Source organism: Emys orbicularis, chromosome 4 (genome assembly GCF_028017835.1).
Source record: "Emys orbicularis isolate rEmyOrb1 chromosome 4, rEmyOrb1.hap1, whole genome shotgun sequence".
NCBI classification, from domain to species: domain Eukaryota; kingdom Metazoa; phylum Chordata; order Testudines; family Emydidae; genus Emys; species Emys orbicularis.
In genome coordinates, this window is record NC_088686.1 from 147205328 (window position 1) to 147219194 (window position 13867).

The window sequence follows — 13867 nt, forward strand, 5'->3', positions numbered from 1 at the left end:
ACAAGATAGGGCTGGTTCTCATTTTTATCCAACTTGTTTGTGTGTCTAGTATCTCGGGACAGTTTACAAATTGAAGGAAAAGGCCTTGAAGCTTTTGAGGTCTCATTCATGCTTGTGTATGCAGAGAAAGTAACGAACAAATCCTGTGACTGGTCATGAACAGACCAGATCTAGGGTGATTCAAGTGTAAATCTTCTCATCTCAAACATGGTCTTTAAAACGGCCCTGCTTCAGTGGGACTGTAGCGTCATTACATGTTTCCTTGTAATGTGGAAATAATTAGCAAACAGCCTTTTAGGAAGCTTTTTGTTTCTAGGTACCTTGGTCCAGTTGTTAGTGTGACAAATCCTGCCTTGGGTCACAAGTTCAGCGAGGTTTGTATTTTAGTCCCCTCTCTTACCCAAGTCACACCACCCACATCCAGTGTAGCGTGACTGGCCGTCTAGTCTCAAAAGGCGCGCAGCACTGGAATAGCCGGGTTGCCACAAACTGGGATGAAGGTGACTCTAGAGAGTTGTGTGAGGCCCCAGAACTGGAATAGCAGGGGTGCTGCTGGTTAGGAATAAGGCACATTGCAGGGGTAGGGGCCAGAAGTGTGGAGCGGACTCAGGACGGAAGTAGCAGGAGATGCTGCTTGTCAGCAGTGAGGTACGTTGGTATTGCTGTGTGATGGCACAAGGCAGGGCTATCTGGAGGTGCTGCCTATCAGGACTGAGGTGCGTCGGGAGAGGTGCATGTGGGAAGCTTGCTCAACTTTTACCTGCACTATGGCTGCCTCTGTCTAGTCAATTGCTCATCCACATGCTGAACAAAATTTCAGTGCTAATAGCTGCAGTGCATGTAACTGAATCTTAGAAGGAAACAAGCAATCCGGCCTGATATGCTGCACTGTGTGGAGCTGGAGAGCGACACAAAGGCAGCTCAATAAACTAGAAAGCAACGCAAGGGATGGCCAGCGATTCAGAAGCCCATCTGCTATATTTCTAACGTCATATTCTAGTGTGTTATCTTTCCTCATTTCTGTCGCTAAACACTGGGATGGTAGATGAGCTATTTTAAAATCCATCTGTTATTATTTATACAAACAGTTTCCTCTCCCAGCACCGCCTCAGCAGTGTGGTGAAAGCTAACACACCAGAATACGTCCAAAATGCAGCCACGCTGCTTTGCCAAAGGCGCTGCAGAAATGCATGCAACATGCTAATGAAAGAGGTTGTGGGTAACCTCATGGAGATTCAGCTACTTTCCCCTCTACTTCTGCTATGGGAATGCAGGTCAGCACACGGTGTGATAAGGTATTTTGGTACCATGAGCTGAGTTCGGCTCAAGCTACAGTCAAGCAAACAATCTGAAGCCAACAGGGCTGCACCGGTATAAGTGAGAGCAGAATTTCACCCTATGGATTTATTTTATTGATGGAAAAGCCTCAAAGGGTTTGGAGAATTAGGGACAAACCATCCAGCTGTTACTCTGGTAAAACTTCCACCTATTTCCAATTGACTGGGCAGGCCCTAAATTCGGTGGGAGTCGGACCTGCTCAATGCTTCTCAGCTTTCAGCCTATTTACTGGGCAAGGAGGAAGCTGTTGACTCCAGTGAAGAATTCAGGATTTGGCTTACAAGGTGAGAGGATCTACGTTAGGCTTATTTTGCCAGAGATTTCCAGCTGTTACAGGTTCCCAGTAGTAGCAATGATGAAGATACCAACACAGACCAGGCTCGTGCAGCTGCGGGAGTTGTCATGCCCATGGGCTGGAATCTCAGGGGAGCTCAGCCCGCTAGCTGGGTGCTGAATGCCTGAAAATCTGGCCTGAGCTCAGCTGCAACCTGCTCAGAGCAGCTCCAGACAATGCGGTGGTAAGGACAGCATCCCCCCAGTACCCTTTCTACACTGCATGGCCCCCCTTACCCTCAGAGCTGAACCCCTTCATGTATTCCTCTGCACAACACCCCTGTGAGGCAGGGAAATATTGTCCCCCCGTTACTGATGGGGAACTGAGGCAGAGTGAGGGTACGTCTACACGGCAGCGGGGTGGTGTGATTCGTAGCTCGGGTAGATCTACCCGCATGAGCGCTGTTTGAGTTAGTGCTTTAAAAACAGCAGGGTAGCAGCAGCCACTTGGGCTAGCCCCCCAGTACAACCAATCCACTTGTGGCGGTGGCTTGGGCGAGCCACCTGGGTACGTACCGAGGATCTTCGGAGGGGCTGCACTCTGGGGGCTGAACCGAGTTGCTGTCACCACCCTGCTATTTTTAGAGTGCGAGCTCGAGCAGAGCTAATGCATGGATGTCTACCCAAGCTGGGAGATCTACCCCCCAGCTACCGTGTAGACAGCCCCGAAGTGGCTTACCCAAAGGCACAGAGACATTTTGGGGCACAGTACAACCCACATCTCTTGATGCTGCCTCACCAAATGCTCTGACCACCAGACTATCCTTTTTCAGGAGGTGTTAATCAATGGTGGGGAAGCCTTGTTTTCTACCTAGTTAAATTATTAACCACTCTCCCCCTGTGTGCGGAGTTCAGCAGACATTTTTCTTTTGCTAATTCCATGCAGACCGTGAGAGGAGACACACACGTACTGTGCTCTCTCTCATGCAGGCTGCACTTTTTTCTCTTTCTTGCTTCCTTCTCTTAGCCTAAAATCAAGGCCACCCTGAAGGAACGTATCTGTTTGTCCTTTGCGGGTGGAGAAACAGAACACAAATATTTATTATTGGCTCATCCTCCAATTGCTTCCAGAGCATGAAGCGCGCTATATAAAGGCTAAGTGTTATTATCATTTAAATTTAATTATAGTGGAATAGTTAATAGGAAGAGCTGTGAAATGAGCTTTTCTGGAACAGCTGCTTCAGGATGCGCTGCAGCTAACAGCACCTGAAGGAGCAGAGGTGGGGAGGCATTGCTGTTGCATGCCAGATGGCCACCAAGGCTGTGGGATGAATAATTCCTCCTTGGATATCACAGCAGCATTACATGAAAACCCACTTCTCTTATCCAGTTACCAGTGATTGCATTATTAACTCACAGCTGTCCTTATAAACCCAGCCCCCGTAGCCTCGGTGACATCTGCCCAAACCAACCCCAGGCAATTAGGTCTCCTGCCTCAATTAATTTAGCCAGGTGCTAAATACTCCATCTTTAATGCTCCTGGAGGATGGTTGTCAGGAGTAGAGGCAGAAAGTGAAGTAGCTGAGGGCTCACAATTTCCTGCTTTGTAATCTTTAGGTGCGGACACTGGTAAGCACCAGCTCTGGATCAGAAGAGTGACTTACTTACACCTCAGATTTAAGAGAAGTCAGGCACCTGATCAGGTTGACATTTGCTTGAACGATTTGGCAAAGGACTCAAATACTTAAGTCCCATGAAAGTTAAGTATGTTCTTAAGTGCTTTGCTGAATTGGGGCCTTACACCAGTGCAAAATGGGTGCAAAGTGAGAGTGAACTGGTGCCATTTAATTTGTAGCATCTTACATTGCCTTTGCACAAGCGTAAGTGACTCCCTCCAGTGCGAGATAATGGGGAATCCAGCCCCTGGGTACTATTCCTGACTCTGCTGTTATCCTGCTGTATGTGCCCTTCAGAAAGTCAAGGGAACTGTTTGGGCCAGACCCTGTTCTCACATCATTTCAGCTCCATTGACTTCTCTCTTATGCTGGTGTGAGAAGAGAAGGAGCTCTCTGTGCTTCAGTTTTCCCTTCGTAAAGTGGGGATAACAAGGTGTTACCCTACCCCCTGGGAGAGGGAGAGAAGGCAGTGTGCAAGGAGAGAGGTGTGTCTGGAGACTAGCACATGTAAAGTGCTGTGTATAAGCAAACCGTTGCTGTTTTGTTGTTATTACCGCAGGCCCTGTTTGCATGAAATGAGGAACTTTGGTTCAAATTCAAACTGAAGCTCCAAAACTTTTCCTGAGGTTCATAAAATCTCACTTAACCTTTTCTTTTCTTTTTTCTCCACCTTTCCTCCTTCCCATGGTCACACTCCTCCACACTTCCTGATTTCAGCTCTGATTGGCAACAGGAAGGCCGAAATACTTTCCAGATAGAAAGAGACCTTGTCAGGATGTCAGCTCACAGGTAATGTTTTGCATCTCACGTTGTCTTTGAATATACAAAAAGAAGAGTTCGTAAGGAAGGTGATCAGGGGTGGTGAGATTAGATGCTGCTTCTTGGTATCGCTGAGTGAAGTTGAGTGAGCGAATATTAGGATCCAAAGTACAGCGCAACAGGAAGTTGGTTGAGGGCAGAAACTGTATGCCTGCAACTGCCTCTGATCACTGAATCAGGAAACAGTTTGATGCCAGATGAAGGAATAATATTTCTCCTTTCTCTATTTTGAACTTGGCATATCAGCCCTTGCACATTTGAGAGAATTTCTTCCATGACCCTTTACTGGTGTCAGAACTGCTCTGTAGATGTAGGGGCTTGAATCTCCTTTCACTCCTGATTCACACCAGGCAAATCCATTGACTTCAGCTGTGTTATTCCAGGTTACACCAGTGCAGGTGAGAGCGGAGTCAGGTCCAAGGATATATTGTAGTGAAGGAAACAGGTAGCTGGATTTATGCCTGAAGACGTTACGGGGAATTTGCATAAAGATTAGGATTGATGTATTGTCAAATATTGTATAAATGCCTGTTCTTGTTAATTACATTTCTATGAAAGAGCACTGGGGCCACACCATGCCATCCTACAGCCTCACACAATTCTTCTTGCTGGGGGTGAGTAGTTTTCTTCTTTTATGGATGAGTAAAATATTATTCAGTATTTTCATTTCCACCAGGCGTCAGAAAGAAGGGCAGATGAGTAGATTTTTGTGCTTGGGCTGCTAAATTTTCATGGCAGTTTTGCGCCGCTGCTCATGTAGTCTCTCTCTCTGCAAAATTCTGTGTTTACAAGTATGTTGGGAGCAGGAGTGTGGAACAATAATAGCAGCTGAGTGGAGAGGCCCTGAGCCATCACATGACTTCTGGTGCCACAGGCAAGGTACTGCAGCTCTTCTTACCAAAAAGGGAAAGCACTTACTGCTGAAAACAGCATGGGTGCAGAGAAACCAGGTCTGGCTATGCCCCTCTGGGACTGCAGAGTGCTAGCACATTATCCAGGTCTCCCACCAGGCGTTCTCATTCTGTTCTCCTGTGCTGCTCCAGCACCAGGGGAGAAGTCCAAAGAACTTTACATACATTAGCTAATTAAACCTCATGCCATCCCACTTGACAGGAATGGGGCAAAGGGAGCTTCCCAAAGACAAACAGAACCTTAGTGGCAGAGCTAAGAACAGAACCCAGGTGTTCCAACACCTAGTCGCTTCCTGTTACCTACTAGATACTGCTCCATCCCAGTACCTGCTAGAACCTAGGAGTCCTGACTCCCAGGGCCCCATTCTCTGTGGCATTGCACCTGGTTTAGCCACTTAAACCTGCCTGGTGCAGAAGTAAATTTCTCCCCACTTAGAATTCTCCATGCCGTCCCAGCAGTGGTAATAGCTTACGCCCACTCTGCACAAGTGACTGCAGGAGATGGCAGGCAGGGGAGAATTGGGCCTATCGCCTCTCCCGCTGGCTGACTGATGCCTACGCAGTACAAAATTGCTTCTACAGTCCAAAAATAAACATTCCAAGCTCTATTTTGAAAGCACGTCTCTCCTCCATGAATAGACTTGCTGGGAAGAGATGGGATGGGGTTGGATAACAAATTGCTTGGAAAACTGTTTTAAATATAGCTATGAAATCAATGGCTGTGATTAGAAAGCAAGTGAGTGACACAATTAGAGCTAAGAGGTTCATATCCTTTGCTCACTTGGGCTTTTCCCATTGCCAACAGCTGATCCTGGCAGCAAACACAAAAGTTTTCAGAGCCTCACACAGGGAAGCTCTTGTTTGTGGAAGGCAAATAATAAAATCAGGCCATTAAGATCCCATTAGCCCCAAATATGGGAAACTCTGTCTGTGCTTATGAGCAGTGTCTTGTTAGAGTCAAACCGCAGGAGGCCCGATCTATGCTGCCCTCCCTAGCAAGTTAGCTGCCCGTTGGGAGTTTTATAGGCATGACTCAGGCCCTGAGGAGATGCATCAGCTCCCTGTGCAAATGCACCAAGAAAGGAGCATGAGACAGTGCTTTGCTCAGCATCTCAAGCTGGCCGGTTTGAAAGGAGAGTTTGCGCCAGACTGCACGTGCCAAGGGGAGGCAGGAGGCAGAGGAGGAAACTCCTTGAGGCTCATCTTGGGGAGTTCCCTTCCTATCTTCCCCTCAAGGGCAGAGATCAGTGAAGGTCACAGACTCCAACCCTGATGGATGTTGCATTTCCAGGATGAAGCGAGACCCAGCCTTGTGAATGGTCAGTCCCGTCCCCCCCACTGCTTTTCTGGCCCTCTCCTCTTCCAGGAAGCTGCCCCATGCTTGCAGGTGCAGGCACAGGGGCTCAGCTAGGGCTCAGTCCTGCCTGGGAAGTACTAAGCATTCATAACTCCCGCTGGAGCCAAGGCCTCCCACTGGGATCCAGCCCTAATACCCATAAAGCTGCTTGAAGATGCATCTGCTGACTCTGGAGGAGAAGGCACAGAGAGCAAAAACCTCTCTTCATAGCCCCAGCCCCTGCTCCCAGCAGCCACACTGGATATTGGCAGAGGTGCTTCTGTAGGGTACCAGGGAGCAGATGAGGGAATGATGCATTGGAATCAACACTCCCTCCCCAACCACCACGCCCCCTTCGAGTGACCCATCCACTCAGGGTATCCTCTGCTCACAGAAGTTGGGGGAAGGAATGATTAGCCACCTAGGTTCACACAGACTGTGGGTCACAGGACAGTGCATATGCTTAGATCCTCCACAGTCTGAAGGCATAGGACCTATTCAGTCTGGGAGCCCATCTGATCCCATCTACCTGCTCTTGTGATGGCTCTGGTATGTTAGCAGTTCACCTGCCTCCAGATAGTTGGCAGGTTGCTGGCGCAATTTAAATAATCTTTATCATCTAATCTCCAGCAGGAATGTTTTTGGTCCATTGCATCATGGTGGTGCATGGCATGGTGACATGAGGCAAAGTGCACTTGCAATGCCTCTGACCTCTACACACACACACACACACACACACACACACACACACACACACACACGCTGTGTGTAAGAGCCATAAAAAATGTTAGCTATTATTATGCTTTGCTAATAATATAATTAATAATCATTATTTCTAATGATACATTACAATAAATATGTTAAGGAAAAATTGTGTTTGCATTTCAAAGGCTTACGATGAGTTTGTTTGTAGCAATTATTTAATCTGGTTCTTTCTTGATTATATTTTTAAAAATCAAACATGAAACTTGGAGGGGGTAAAAACAACAACAACCCTGTTTCTGCACAGTTTGCAAAGCTCACACAGTCATAATGAAGTCAGCACTTCTTCATTTAATGATAATAATAATAACATATTAGGAGCCTGTATAGTGCTGAACGCATTTTCATTTAAATGTACCATTGATCTGTTTTGCTGAGCTGACCTCTCTTCTCCAGTCCTGTGATTCTATCAGCTAGGAATCCAGGCTCATTATGAGATTGCAAATTGTTTCTGGATTTCATTAAGTCAGCAAATGGATATTAACTAGATATTTGCATCAGCTGAAGTTGTGATAATTTATCCAATTGGGCAATTGTAATTTAAAAAAAATCCCAGGGGATTATGATTCATTTTCATCTGTCTGTATGAACATCAGTATAACTCACAGACCTGTGCAGCCTTTGCAGGCGATGTGTTTCAAGCCCAGGGCAGGTGCTCAGAATGACCGTGTTTGGCATTTAGTCTTTCACTCCTGCCACGTCCCAAAACACAGCAGGCCAAACGATCCCTGGTGTAACTTCATTGACATCAGTAGATTTACACCAGGGATGGATTTGGTTGGAAATAAGATTTTGTGCAACAACTCAGGTCTTTTGTAGAAATAAGATTGAAGATAGTTTGCAATGCTTTATGAAACTGTAAAATTCAGCATCACCTGAGGGACTGGAAGGCTCAGGGTTGGGGTAACAGGATATAGAAGGCTTGATTTTCTGTGCCCTGCAGCTCGTGTTGTCATGTACACTGCAAAGCAGGAGCACTGGAAAAATTTGTATAGTGGGGGTGCTGAACCAAACTGTAACCCCTGTATTTGATGGAAACCACTTCAAGCCAGGGGGTGTGGCAGCCCCCCCACCACCTATGCTGCAAAGTGTAAGTAAATCTCTACCATTCGGATTAGTTAGCATTTTACACCATCTTTACATGGGTATAAATAGTGACACAAACTGCAAAGCAGCAGCAAATCAGTCTTTTGTGCCAAGGAGGCTGGCTCAAATCCAGCCCAAGATAGCTAGGCCTGCAAGTTGGTACCAGGGGATGGCTGCTCAGTGGTGTGCGCGCAATGAGTTTATTTGTTTTCATTTAGATAATGTGCCAACCTCAAAAAGATGCTGGGTGTGTTTACAATATTTACCACTGTGAGCTGATCATCTCAGTCTACTTACCAGCGAACAAGCGTCCACTGCACAAGAAGGGATAGTGGAGTAATATAGTGGTGAGTCAGGCCCCATGTATGGAGGCTTGTGCTACTCCTGCCAGACCTGCTCTGCTGATAAATGGAGGGAATCAGTTTCCAGAGATGTCAGGATGGTGCATCTTACCAGACCTGAGGCCCCAGTCTAGTACCCACTGAACTCAATAGGAAACTCCCATTAATTGCAATAGACATTGGAACTGGCCTTACATTCTCTCTCTCTCTCTCTTTTAAAGAGTTTATCGCTATGTTACCAAAGAACATATTCCAGCAGATCTGATATCACACACCTGCAGGGTCTGACTCAGCAATCAATCTGGTCAGGTTACATGTAAACCAGCAGAAACTTGGACAAATCAACCTTCCCAGCAACATAAGCTAAACAGGTCCTGTTGCTGAATCAGGCCCTGAGTGCCTCAGCCCTCCTTATTGTTTTGAAACATAGAATATGATCCCAAATGCTGGATATGAAATAGATAACAGTGAGTGACTCACTGGATGCAATAAAGGAAGAATCAGTAATGATGAGTCAGAAAGGAGACCGATGAATAGATATCAGGGGCACTGTTTATTTATATATTTAGAGAGACTCCTTAGGTGAAATTTACCTTTGTGCCAAGGCCTAGCACAAAGTTTATGTAGCACTTCAATTCCATTAAGTCCCAATGAGGGAATGGGGAATTTAAGTCATGCCTCACCCCTGTCCTGGCCCTTTGCACAGGACTGAATTTCACCCCTATTGACTTTACAGCAGTTAAAGCCACAACTCCCATTGACTGTTTGCCTGTGTAAGGAGCGGGCTTCAGGATTTGGCCCCCTATTTTCGACTTTATGCAGCCAGTAATTTTGTCAGAAGAACACTCCCTACATTTACAGATTCCACAGTAATATATATAAACTCAGAGGCAACATCCCCAACCTGTAATCAGAGCTCTCCTTAAGGACATCAGCTCCTTCCATACTAAGCTCCCTCAGACAAAAGCCTGAGTAAAAAGATAGTCTTTGATAGTGCCCTCAAGGTTAGCTAGTCTGTGCTCTGTCAGACCTACAGAAGGAGTGAATTCAGAGAGCCCTCTACTGAGAACAGCCTGCCGTGAGCCATACAAATCGAGGGATGGTGAGCAAGAGTGATTCATCTGTCATGATGGTACAAGGAGGGAGAGAGAGAGAGAGAGAGAGAGAGAGAGAGAGAGAGTTGCAGGCAGCTAAGATTCAAGCCCTAAATGATAGGGCTTTATAGATCATTATCAAAACCCATGAATTGCAGCTAGAAGCAAAATTCTGCTGCACTATAGATCTCCACTGCAGAGAGAAGGAGTGAGAGAAAGCAGTACTATCTAGTAGATTGAGTTGAGGAGGGCGTCAGGATTCTATTCTTCTCCCTGCCACCTACTGGTTGTATGACTATGGGCAAATCACTTAACCTGTCCTTTTCTGCAGCTCTAAAATGAAACTAATAATATGTACCCATCTCTGTTAGAGCATTTTGGATGAAAGGCAATGTAAGTGCAAAGTACTACTATTTTATAATCAATCCTCATGCAAATCTCCTAATATCCACTGAAGTTCACACGTGAAACAGGAACAGAATAGACAAATGAGGGGCATAGTGAAGGACCATGTGTCATCTAGTTCTATCTGCTTGCAGCTGCTGCAGGGCAGTTTAGCATCACCTCTCACAGCAGCCTGAGCGTCTTTTGTGTAGCCTAACCTGGAATATCTCCAGAGATAGTGGCTGCGGTTCTTGTTATGTCCCTTGACAGCTGGTTATGTAATTAGAAAAAGCAGTGCTTGAAAACAATAGAAATATCTCTATGCATTTTAAGTAATACTCACTGAGAGCTAAACATTCAAATTCAGAGAGACTGAATGGCTTTACTTTGGGGGGCATTTAAAGCTTTAAACTGGCAAAAACAGGCATTCTGCATAATTTGTAAAACTGGTTTATCTTAGATTTGAGCTTGTCTTGAGCAAAATTCAAACCTATATTTTACAGATGAATTATAAGTTACATTGAACTGGGGAAGAAGTCTAACAACCCTCAGAACATGAGAATCTCTACATTGACTTCAGTGGGCTTTGAATTAGACTCTCTCTCTGCATATAACATAAGACTCAGTCCCCTAAAAAGCTTAGAGTCTAACAGACTGTATCAACATACAACAAAATAGGAAGAGATGAAAGAATATATATTCCCATTCTTCAATGTTAATGCTATCCTGTTATGTATTTTTGATTTTTTTAAACTTTACATCATGTCACCAGTTCTTCAATATATTTCCACTTTCACAATACCTCCTGCAGACGTTACACCCCACCCTGCACTGTTAACTGTCAACACATTGTTTGGTATGATAAGTGAGAGGGTGTTTTTCTTTCCTTATCTGTGTCTTCTCATGCTGATTGGGATGTCCTCACTCAGCTACTTTGTCCCTTTCCTCAGCTTTCCTTGGTCCACCCCTTAGAAAACCCTGGCTGGTCCAAATTCATCTATTATTATTGATCATGTTTATTATGGTAGTGTGTAGGGCCAATCAAGAATGGGCCCCTACTGTGCTAAGCACGGTACAACATAGAATAGGAGACAGCCCCCACCCCAAAGAGCTTACAGTCTAAAGCAGGGATAGTCAATTATTTGTTGTCAAGGTCCAAATTTCTTGGTCAAGGTATAGTGAAGGTCCAGACTCCAGAGAAAATAAGTAAATAAAATGATTTTGGGGTCCATTCAAAAGCATCTGGAGGTCCAGATGTGGCCCATGGTCTGCCTATAGACTACCGCTGCTCTAAAGAGACAAGACAGACAAAGGGTAGGTGAAAGGGATAGAATATAGAAAATAAACAATGAGATGGTAGCAAATGTCATGTTAGTTTCATGATGTTTGTTTTTGTTATTTAAATACTTTCCTACCTGCTGTTGTATGGAGAAGCCAGGAGTTATACCATGGCTGAATCTAGTTCAGCAGAACATGTTTGTTGTACCAGCATGAGATCTGGAAGTAGACAGGCCTAAAAGGAGAACCAAAGCAAGACTGAGTGCTATTACCCACTCCTCGTTAAGATCTACTTCTACCAAGGGAGCCACATGAAGTGGGTCAACCACATTCTTGCTTTACTAGGATGAAATTCACCCTGCAAAAGTCCTGTTTCCCATTCAAGTCCCACGTAAGATTTCAACCTTAAATAGGCCTTGAGTTGACCCTTTGCAGAGGGTGAATTTCACCCTTAGACATTTGTGATACATATTTATTTACATTATTTTATAACTTTGCTGAGCCACATGCCTTTATTGAAAAACAAGTAACAATGTCATCGTATAGTGTGAGCTGTTTCTTTGCCTGCAGAACCCCCGGCCAACTGCTTGTTTCCCTGGTTACATCCTGAGTGAAAGGAGTGTAAACTCTCTAAGTTAAGAACTATGTGCAATTTATCTTGTACTGTAAGGAGTGATGCATTTTTGGGTGCTGTAAAAGAAAAAATAACAATAAAGAACAGAACCAGGCAGCACATCCAAAACAATCTAATCAATCGAGAGTTTAATATACTAACAGAACTGGGGCTTAAAAACTAGTTCAACTAAACTGGAAGTTTAGTAAACTCCATGTAAATATTTACATTGTTTTGGAGCCTGACAATCTCTCAGTGTAAAGTGCTGTTTATAACACAATACTTAATGATTATACTGTGATGCTACACTAATTCCAATAATACTCTTGAACTATGAGCAATTTCTACTCTCCTGAGATTATATTTATTAAACCTGAGCTATGGCATTAAAATTAAATGGCTTACACCATGGTCCAAAATAAATTGATATGATTTTTTCTGTCTGTAAATTTATCCCGGCCCAGCAGCTATGTTTGGCTTGCCAGGTCTATTCCTGATTGTGTGACAAAATAGATTATTAAGTCATCATAAGTTGAAAGGATTTTGAAAGAGATCAGCAAATGTATGTATGAAAAGCAAATGAAATTGCAGTTTGCCATTTAACAATGATGTGCACACAATGAACACCTTATCAGGGGTTCGCAAACTGGGGGTCCTGACCCCTTGGAGGTCACAAAGTTATTATGTGGGGTGTCATGAGCTGTCAGCCTCCACCACCAAGCCCCGCTTCGCCTCCAGCATTTATAATAGTGTTAAATATTTTTAAAATGTGGTTTTAATTTATAAGGGGGTCACAGTCGTAGGCTTGCTGTGGGAAAGAGGTCACCAGTACAAAAGTTTGAGAACCACTGCCTTATATTATCCAAAAAATCCATGCTTGAAGCTGAGAAGAGTTTCTAGGTTTGAATCAGGATGAAATACAAAGTATGATGCCTAGCACTAGCAGAATAATTGGGCTGTGGGCCCCAGGACACAACAGAAGAAGAAGTATCAGAGGGGTAGCCGTGTTAGTCTGAATCTGTAAAAAGCAACAGAGGGTCCTGTGGCACCTTTAAGACTAACAGAAGTATTGGGAGCATAAGCTTTCGTGGGTAAGAACCTCACTTCTTCAGATGCAAGTAATGGAAATCTCCAGAGGCAGGTATAAATCAGTATGGAGATAACGAGGTTAGTTCAATCAGGGAGGGTGAGGTGCTCTGCTAGCAGTTGAGGTGTGAACACCAAGGGAGGAGAAACTGCTTCTGTAGTTGGATAGCCATTCACAGTCTTTGTTTAATCCTGATCTGATGGTGTCAAATTTGCAAATGAACTGGAGCTCAGCCGTTTCTCTTGGGAGTCTGGTCCTGAAGTTCACCTGCCTCTGGAGATTTCCATTACTTGCATCTGAAGAAGTGAGGTTCTTACCCACGAAAGCTTATGCTCCCAATACTTCAACAGAAGAAGAAAATATTCTTAGGATTGCTCTCTTGCTGCTGAGAAAATCCTACTTGTCTTCTACCGAATCATGGATGAAATTCACCTCTCTGCAGAGGGCCAGTACAAGTCCTATACATCACTCCGATAGGGTCCTGGGTGCTTTGGGCTAGCCCGACACATGGGAGTGAATTTCACACTACACAAGCGGAAGGCATAGCTAAAAACTAGCTTATCTTGCTCAATCGATACATTCTGCTCTTCCCAGGCCACTCCTAGCTGGGGCTTCATCCTGCAAGGTGCTGAGCACATGGGCTTGATACAGCAAAGCACTTAAGTACAGGAGTAGTCCCACTGACAACAAAAAACAACATGCAAGCCCCATAGCCCAGGACCTCTCGAACAGCCCCCATCCCCTCCAGATCCCCTCCCTCATAACCCAGCCCCCCTCCCCTTCAGATCTCCTCCTCGATAGCCCAGGACCCCTCCAGATCCCCCCATAGCCCAGGACCCCTCCAACAGCCCCCCTCCCCTCCAGATTCC